Source organism: Elephas maximus, chromosome 17 (genome assembly GCF_024166365.1).
Source record: "Elephas maximus indicus isolate mEleMax1 chromosome 17, mEleMax1 primary haplotype, whole genome shotgun sequence".
NCBI lineage: Eukaryota > Metazoa > Chordata > Mammalia > Proboscidea > Elephantidae > Elephas > Elephas maximus.
In genome coordinates, this window is record NC_064835.1 from 84,206,032 (window position 1) to 84,214,598 (window position 8,567).

Sequence of the window (8,567 nt, forward strand, 5' to 3'; positions counted from 1 at the left end):
GGATTTAATGCTATTTGCCTTCTGTTTTTCATGTTGGATAAAATCAGTAGCATTGCTTTGAGGACCAGAAACCACTACTTACATGAATAAGTATGGAGCATTGGTATTACTGGAGCCCTGGTGGCCTAGTGGTTAAGAGCTATGGCTGCTAACCAAAAGGTCAGCAGTTCAAATCTACCAGGTGCTCCTTGGAAACCTTCGGGGCACTTCTACTCTGACCTGTAGTGTCGCTCTGAGTGAGAATCGACTCGACAGCAATTTTGATGTCGTTGTTACCTAGGCTGGAGTTCCAACAGGCAAAGGAGCCTCAGGCTCGCTCCAAGAGGGAGAACCAGAGAAGCTTGAGAGATTTTTTTCTTCATGCTGACTCCAGGACACTGTCTCTTCCCCCATTTCCTGAAGCCTCTAGCAGTGTTGGGGACAAGGCCCTGCCACCAGGGCTCTCCGAGGCCACCTTCAAACACAGCCGAGGCCAGCGGCAGAGATGATTCAATCACCAGGGACTCAAAGCGGGATTATTGCACCTGTTATTTACTTCCAAAGATAATACTGTCTTTTGCCCTCAGATCTAAACTTGTCATTCCCACTCGCGGTAGAAATCAAAGACTGTCTTAGGAACCACAAACTCAGGGTCTACCAGAGTAAAAGTCCTGGGAAGGGGCTGCCGTGAATCCTGCCTTAAATCCCGAGACCTCAGACCTGACTCTGACAACCCAGCCATGTGGTGGAGTGCCCAAGAAGATGGGTTTGTCTAGAAAAACAAGAATATTCCAAAATGCAAATACTCTTTTGATACCCTGAGTCTGGCATGCATAGGGTAAAGCCAAGTAAAATGAAAATGCAAACAGCCTGGTGCTCAGCCAGCGTCCTGTCCTTGACTCTGACCCTCAGCTTTTATTTACTCTCTTCAGAGCACCCTGCACGCCTCCCAGCTTGCTCTTCTGTTCCACACTGGCACCAACGGCTGCCTCGCTTATTCTTAAGGATTTGCAAAAGAAACAAGCTGTTGCTCTGTTTTACTTTTCCCCAATTCGCCGTATCCCAGTTCATTTCAGCATATGCGCTCTCAGCTCTGTATTATGTGTTTCTTGGTATGAACCATGGTGTTTATGGGCAGAGAGGGAAAGTAACTTTGGCCAGCATCTATTAAGTGTTCAGAGTATTTTCAGCCATGATGTCTTATTGGCTCTCAGGGCCTACAAGGATGAGGTTATCGAGCTCCCTTCCCTCTTTTAATTGTTGTAAATATATATATAGATAACACCACATTGGCCAATTCAACATTTTTCACATATGCAGTTTAGTGACATCAATTAATTACATCAGTCGTGTTGTACAGCCATCACCAACGTTCTTTGCCAAATTTTCCATCCCTTTAGACAAGAGCTCAATGGTTCCTAAATGATAACTTCCCTGTTCCTCCTCCCTCCTACTCCTGGTTGTTGTGGTGTGTCGTTCAGCCGATTCTGATTCACGGCAACCCTGTGTGACAGAGTAGAACTGCCCCATAGGGCTTCCAAGGGTGTAATCTTTACAGGAGCAGATCGCCAGGTCTTTTCTCCCACAGAGAGGCTGGTGGGTTCAAACTGCTGATCTTTTGATCAGCAGCAGAGCTCTTAACCATTGAGCCACCAGGGTTCCTTCCCACCCCTGGTAACCACTGTTAAACTCTGATCTCAGTGTATTTACTTATCCCATATGCTTTACGGAGCCCTGGTGGTGCAGTGGTTAAGAGCTTGGCTGCTAACAAAAGGTCAGCAGTTCGAATCTACCACACACTCCTTGGAAATCTGATGAGGCAGTTCTACTCTGTCCTATAGGGTCCCTGTGAGTCGAAATCAACTCAACAGCAACAGGTTTGGTTTTTGTTTTGGCTTAGATACTTCACATTAGTGAGGTCATGTACAATATTTGTCCTTTCATGGTTGACTTATTTCGCTCAGCATGTTTTCAAGGTTCATCCATGTTGTGGCATGTGTCAGAACTCATTGCTCTTTATGACAGAAGAATATTCCATTGTATGTATAGACCACATTTTACAGATGAGAAACAGAACCTTACGGGAAGCTTGGGTAGCATCCCCAAGGCAGTCCAGGACTGAGGTGTGAACCCAGCGTCCTCAGGGAAGAGTTACGCTGCTTAGTTTGTTACATGAAGACTCAGCTCTTTCCCCTTGTTTAAACTCGCGACCCGGTAGGGTGAGATGGTTCAGTTAAGTTTTCTTGGCAACAGTTTACCTCTCAGCTCCTACTGTCTTCTGCTTCCCCGGGCATGCCCTAGTCCTTGTTCAAGCGCTGTTAGGCTGTATCCTGCTTTGCTGAGTTACCTTATCATCTCAGATCCAAATTCCCTGTGGCCAGCTGCTCAAACCTCTGTGATAATGCAAACAATACTTACTTCTGTTCTCGGTTGCTGGTTTTTTTAAACTTTTTTTCTTGGAAACAAGAGTCGGTTTTCACAGGTGGGGAGCTGTGACCCTTCCCTTCGAAGGTCTGCATCTGCCAACAGAAAGGACAAGACTGACAATGCTGTCAGGACCTAAAGAGCTGGCCGGCACTGTTCCAAATCCGGCTTCACAGAGCATTCATGAAAATGAGAAAGAATCCTGGGCACCAGCCCTCCATAAAAACTGTAAAAACTCATGCAGCTGGCTCTTTATACCACCCCCAAGCTGGAAACCAACCAAATGTCCATCAACCAGTAAGACGGGTAAATAAATTGTGGTATATTCACACGAGGGAACACCAGCCAGCAATGAGCACGAACGCTGTGACTATGTGTGGAAACAGGAATAAGCCTCACAGTCATAACATCGCCTGAAAGAAGCCAGACACAAACGAGGGCATACTGTGTTCTTCCATTTATATAAAGTACAAAGGCTGGCCAAACCAATCGCTGGGGTTAGAACCAGGATACTAGGATTCTGATTATCCTGGGGGTTGGCCTTGGGTGGTGCAAACGGTTTAGGGCTCAGTTGCCACCCCGAAAGGTTGGGGATCTACCCAGAGGTGCCTGGGAAGTACAATCAATCTACTTCCAAAAGGTCTCAGGCATTGAAAACCCCATAAGGGCCAGCTCTACTCTGACATACGTGGACTCACCATGAGCTGCAGTCAACTCCAGGACAACTAGTTTGGTTTTGGTTTTATCCTGGGGGTAGGTAGGGACTGAAGAGGAGAAGGAGGGGCTTCTGCGATGCTAATTATGTCCTGTTTTTAAATCTGGGTGCTGGTTAAACAGATGTGTTCAATTTGTGAAAATTCATTTAGCTGAGCACGTATGTGCATTTTTTTGTATTTTTATTATCTTTAATGAAAGAAAGAAAGAAAAAACCACTGACGGGGCTGGCTTTGCCCAGGTGCATTCTGATGCGTGGTTTCTTAGCTGTAGTCACCCTGTGAAGATGAACAGCCGTTTCTTCCAAAACCAAGTGATCCCTGGAGAAATAACAGCTAACGACTTAGGACTTATTTTCCTCGTTTAAAAAAACCATTTTTTTTTAATGTTCAGCTCACTTAGGAAGCATACCTTAAGTACGCTGTGAGTGTTTTTGAGGTTAGTTTTATTTTTTAATTGAACTAAATTTGGGAACTCAAAGGAGCATCATATGTTTGCCAGCCATCTTAGTCATCTAGTGCTGCTATCACAGAAACGCCACAAGGGGGTGGCTTTAATAAACAGAAATTTATTTCCTCACAGTTTAGAAGGCTTGAAGTCCGAATTCAGGGTGCTGGCTCTAGGGGAAGGCTTTCTCTCTCTGTCAGCTCTGGAGGAAGGTCCTTGTCTCTTCAGCTTCTGTTTCCTGGTTCTTTGGAGACCTCCATGTATCTTGGCATATATCTTACCCAATCTCTGCTCTGCTCGTTTAATTTCTTTTATATCTCAAAACAGATTGACTCAAGATACACCCTACGCTAATCCTGCCTCATTAACATAACAAAGACAACCCATTCCCAAATGGGATTATAGCCACAGGCAGAGAGGTCAAGATTCACAGCACATATTTTGGGGGGTACACAATTCAATCCATAACACCAGCACACAGCCTGATTACCAGCACAATAAGGTCTATCTGAAAGTCTTCCTTCTCCCGTGGCTAGATCTTGAATTACAGAAATACACTTTTCACTGGGGAAAATGAGGCAAGAAAAAGAGATGGAGATCCTAGAGTAAAATCTCCAAATAGCCATAAGAATTCTGGATGAAACATGTTAGTTCTTTAAACTCCAAAAAGAAGCAGTCTCCATCGCCTAAGGGCAGCAGCTCTAAGGGAAGAACAAACCAGAAAGAGTGGTTCCGTCTCACGCATTCCCCCAACACCGACTCTCTGCAGTATTATGTTAGCTCTCTGAAATGCAAGCTTATTATTCTATGATAGTGCTGTAGTACTTTTTAGGTGACTGAAGGAAAAACCAGACCCTCAATTCTGTGGTTTTAAAATATACAACTTTTCTGAAATATAACTTTTATTCAAGGCATATAGGATGAGTCATTGCTATTGTTGCTACTGGAAGAGAATTGAAACCGCATTTTAAGTCTGGTATTGATGTTATTACATGTAATTGATATATCGGAGTCATGGGCCCACGTAATTTTCCCCAACACGACTCAAAGTCGCAGTAATCTTTTGCAATTCTCTGAGACATCTTTTCAGAACACACCTGCCACCGGGAGAAGCTCTAGAAGCAGGCCCTTTCAGGTTGCTGGGACGCAGCTCACGTTGAGAGGAGAGGGTGTTTCAAAAGGCTTTTGACCAAGCCAAGCTCAGTTGGCCTCTGGTTGCATTCGAGTCTCCAAGCTAGTGGGCCTGAGTGAAGACGCGCCTTTAACATAAATTGTGTCTCTTTCTTTGGCACAATGTTAACCTCTCAAAACAGACTCTTGTCAAAGCCACCACATGCTTACCTTAAAAAGTCAATGTCCTCGGCCTTGTCAAGCTCTCCTGTCAGTGACGGGCTGTCTTTCAGAGGTACGTATTGGATAAGGCAGCTGCTAACGTGTTCTCCATTAACTGCAGAGCCTGCTGCTCAAGGAAGAAACAAAAACTACAAGCTTGGAGCCCCACACACCTCAGTGAAGCCGCTGGGGACGTGAGCAACCTGGAAATCTGATGACTAGCATCTGGCACGGAGGGGCAGAGAAGCAGGAAATCTGGGAAACAAATAACCGAGCCTCAGACAAGCAGCCTGTTGTCTAGGCAAGATTGGCTATGCCCAGCCTGGCTCTTTTTGATCCATTCTAACAAGTAATATACACTTGAGCCCAAACTTGGAGAGGCCTTCGTGTTTTCTGCCTGTGTCTTATTTCGAGATTTGCCATCTCATAGAGAAGAGAAGCTCTCGTAGGTTTACAGCCAGAATGCTCCCTAGAAGCGACGATGGTGCGACTTCGTTTCATATACTCTGGACATGTTGTCAGGAGGGGTCAGTTCCTGGAAAAGAACTTCTCAAGTCCAAGCCTCCATTCCCCACATTGGTCCTGCCAGGGAAAAAGAGTTCAGTCAGTGATGCTTATCCATCAGTTCCAGACAGGTCCATTTTGAACGGTTTGCCTTTCTTTCAGAGGGCTTTTTCCAGACGCCACTCACTTTTTCCTCTCAAACTGGTGGAAAACAACTATTGAAGCCCTAAGACTTACCTTGAAATTGGTATTATCCTTTCTTGTACCTGTGATTGTTGTTAGGTGCTGTCGAGTTGGTTCTGACTCATAGCGATCCTATGCACAACAGAATTAAACACTGTTATGCTTGAGCTCACTGTTGCAGCCACTGTGTCAACCCACCTCATTGAGGGTTTTCCCCTTTTCCACTGACCCTGTACTCTGCCAAGCATGATGTCCTTCTCCAGGGAATGATCCCCCCTGACAACATGTCCAAAGCATGTAAGACGCAGCCTTGCCATCCTTGCCTCTAAGGAGCATTCTGGTTGTACTTCTTCTAAGACAGATGTGTTCGTTCTTCTGGCAGTCCATGGTATATTCAATAATCCTCACCAACACCACAATTCAAAGGCCTCAATTCTTCTTCGGTCTTCCTTATTCATTGTCTAGCTTTCACATGCATATGATGCGATTGAAAATACCATGGCTTGGGTCAGGCACACCTTATTTTTCAAGGTGACGTCTTTGCTCTTCAACACTTTAAAGAGGTCCTTTGCCGCAGATTTACCCAATGCAATGCGACGTTTAATTTCTTGACTGCTGCTTCCATGGCTGTTGATTGTGGATCCAAGTAAAATGAAATCCTTGACAACTTCAATCTTTTCTCCATTCATCATGATGTTGCTCGTTGGTCCAGTTTGTTTTCTTTATGTTGAGGTGCAATCCATACCGAAGGCTGTGGCCTTTGACCTTCATTAGTAAGTGCTTCAAGTCCTTTTCATTTTCAGCAAGCAAGGTTGTGTCATCTGCATAACGCAGGTTGTTAATGAGTCTTCCTTCAATCTTGATGCCCTGGTTTTCTTCATATAGTCCAGCTTCTTGGATTATTTGCTCAGCATACAGATTGAACATCCCCAGGTGTTTGCACATGTCATTGTAATACTTGACTTTGTCTTTTCAAGCTGCCCTTTGAAATCTTATGTTCAGTTGTTTTACTTTATCATTTCTTCCTTTTGCTTTAGCTACTCCATGTTCATAGGCATAAATATTGATCCCCTCCAGTCAGTTGGCCAGGTAGCTGTCTTCCAAATTTCTTGGCATAGATGAGTGAGCACTTACAGCGCTGTCTCTGTTTGTTGAAACATCTCAATTGGTATTCCGTCAATTCCTGGACCCTTGTTTTTTGCCAATGCTTTCAGTGCATCTTGGGCTTCTTCCTTCAGTACCATTGGGTCCTCGAACATATGTTACTTCCTAAAATGGTTGAATGTCAACCAACTCTTTTTGTTACAGTGACTCTGTGTGTTCCTTCCATCTTTTTTGGATGTTTCTTGCATCGTTTAGTATTTTCCCCTTCAATTTTAGTATTTTCCCCTTCAATATTACAACTCAAAGCTTGAGTTTTTTCTTCAATTTTTCCAGCTTGAGAAATGGCGAGTTTGTTTTTCCCTTTCTGGTTTTCTATCCGCAGGTCTTTGCATATGTCATTGTAATACTTGACTTTGTATTCTCAAGCTGCCGTTTGAAATCTTATGTTCAGCTGTTTACTTCATCATTTCTTCCTTTCGCTTTAGCTACTCGATATTCAAGAGCAAGTTTCAGAGTCTCTTCTGACATCCATTTTGGTCTTTTCTTTCTTTCCAGTCTTTTTAATGACCCATTGCTTTCTTCACATGTGATGTCCTTTACGTCATTCCACAACTAGTCTGATCTTCGGTCATTAGTGTTCAATGCGTCAAATCTATTCTTAAGATGGTTTCGAAATTCAGGTGCAATATGCTCAAGGTCGTACTTTGGCTCTCGTGGGCTTGTTCTAATTTTCTTTTACTTCCACTTGAACTTGCATAAGAGCAATTGAAGGTCTGTTCCACAGTTGGCCCCTGGCCTTGTTCTGACTGATGATATTGAGCTTTTCCATCGACTCTTTTCACAGATGTAGTCGATTTGATTCCTGTGCATTCCATCTGGCAAGGTCCATGTGTATAGTTGCTATTTATGTTGTTGAAAAAAGGTATTTAAAATGAAGCCATTGGTCTTGCAAAATTCTATCATTCGATCTCTGCCATCATTTCTGTCACCAAGACCATAGTTTCCCACTACTAACCCTTCTTTGTTTCCAACTTTCAAATTCCAATCACCGGTAATTATCAATGCATCCTGATTGCATGTTTGATAAATTTCAGACTGTAGAGGTTAGTAAAAACGTTCAAATTCTTCATCTTTGGCCTTAGTGGTTGGTTCTTAAATTTGACTAATACTCATATTAACTGGTCTTCATTGTAGGCATATGGATATTATCCTATCACTGACAGCATTACACTTCAGGATAGACCTTGAAATGTCCTTTTTGACGATCAGTGCAACACCATTCCTCCTCAAGTAGTCATTCCAGGTATAGTAGACTGATTCAGAATGGCCAATACCAGTCCATTTCAACTCACTAATGCCTAGGATATCGATGTGTATGCATTCCATCTCATTTTTGACGATTTCCAATTTTCCTAGATTCATGCTTCATACATCCCATGTTTCGATTATTAATGAATGTTTTCAGCTATTCTAATTTTGAGTGGTGCCACATCAGCAAATGAAGGTCCTGAAAGCTTGATTCCATCCACGACTCTACTTTGAGGAGGCAGCTCTTCCCCAGTCATCTTTTGAGTGCCTTTCAACCTGAAGGAAACCCTCATGGTATAGTGTTTAAGAGTTCAGCTGCTAACCAAAAGGTCGGCAGTTCGAATCCACCAGGTGCTCCTTGGAAACCCTATGGGGCAGTTCTACTCTGTCCTATAGGGTTGCTGTGAGTTGGAATTGACTTGACAGCAACAGGTTTGGTTCCAACCTGAATGGCTCATCTCCTGGCACTATATCAGACAGTGCTCCACTGCTATTCACGAGGTTTTCACTGGATAATTTTTTTTCAGAAGTAGACTGCCAGGTCCTTCTTCCTAGTCTGTCTTAGTCTGGAA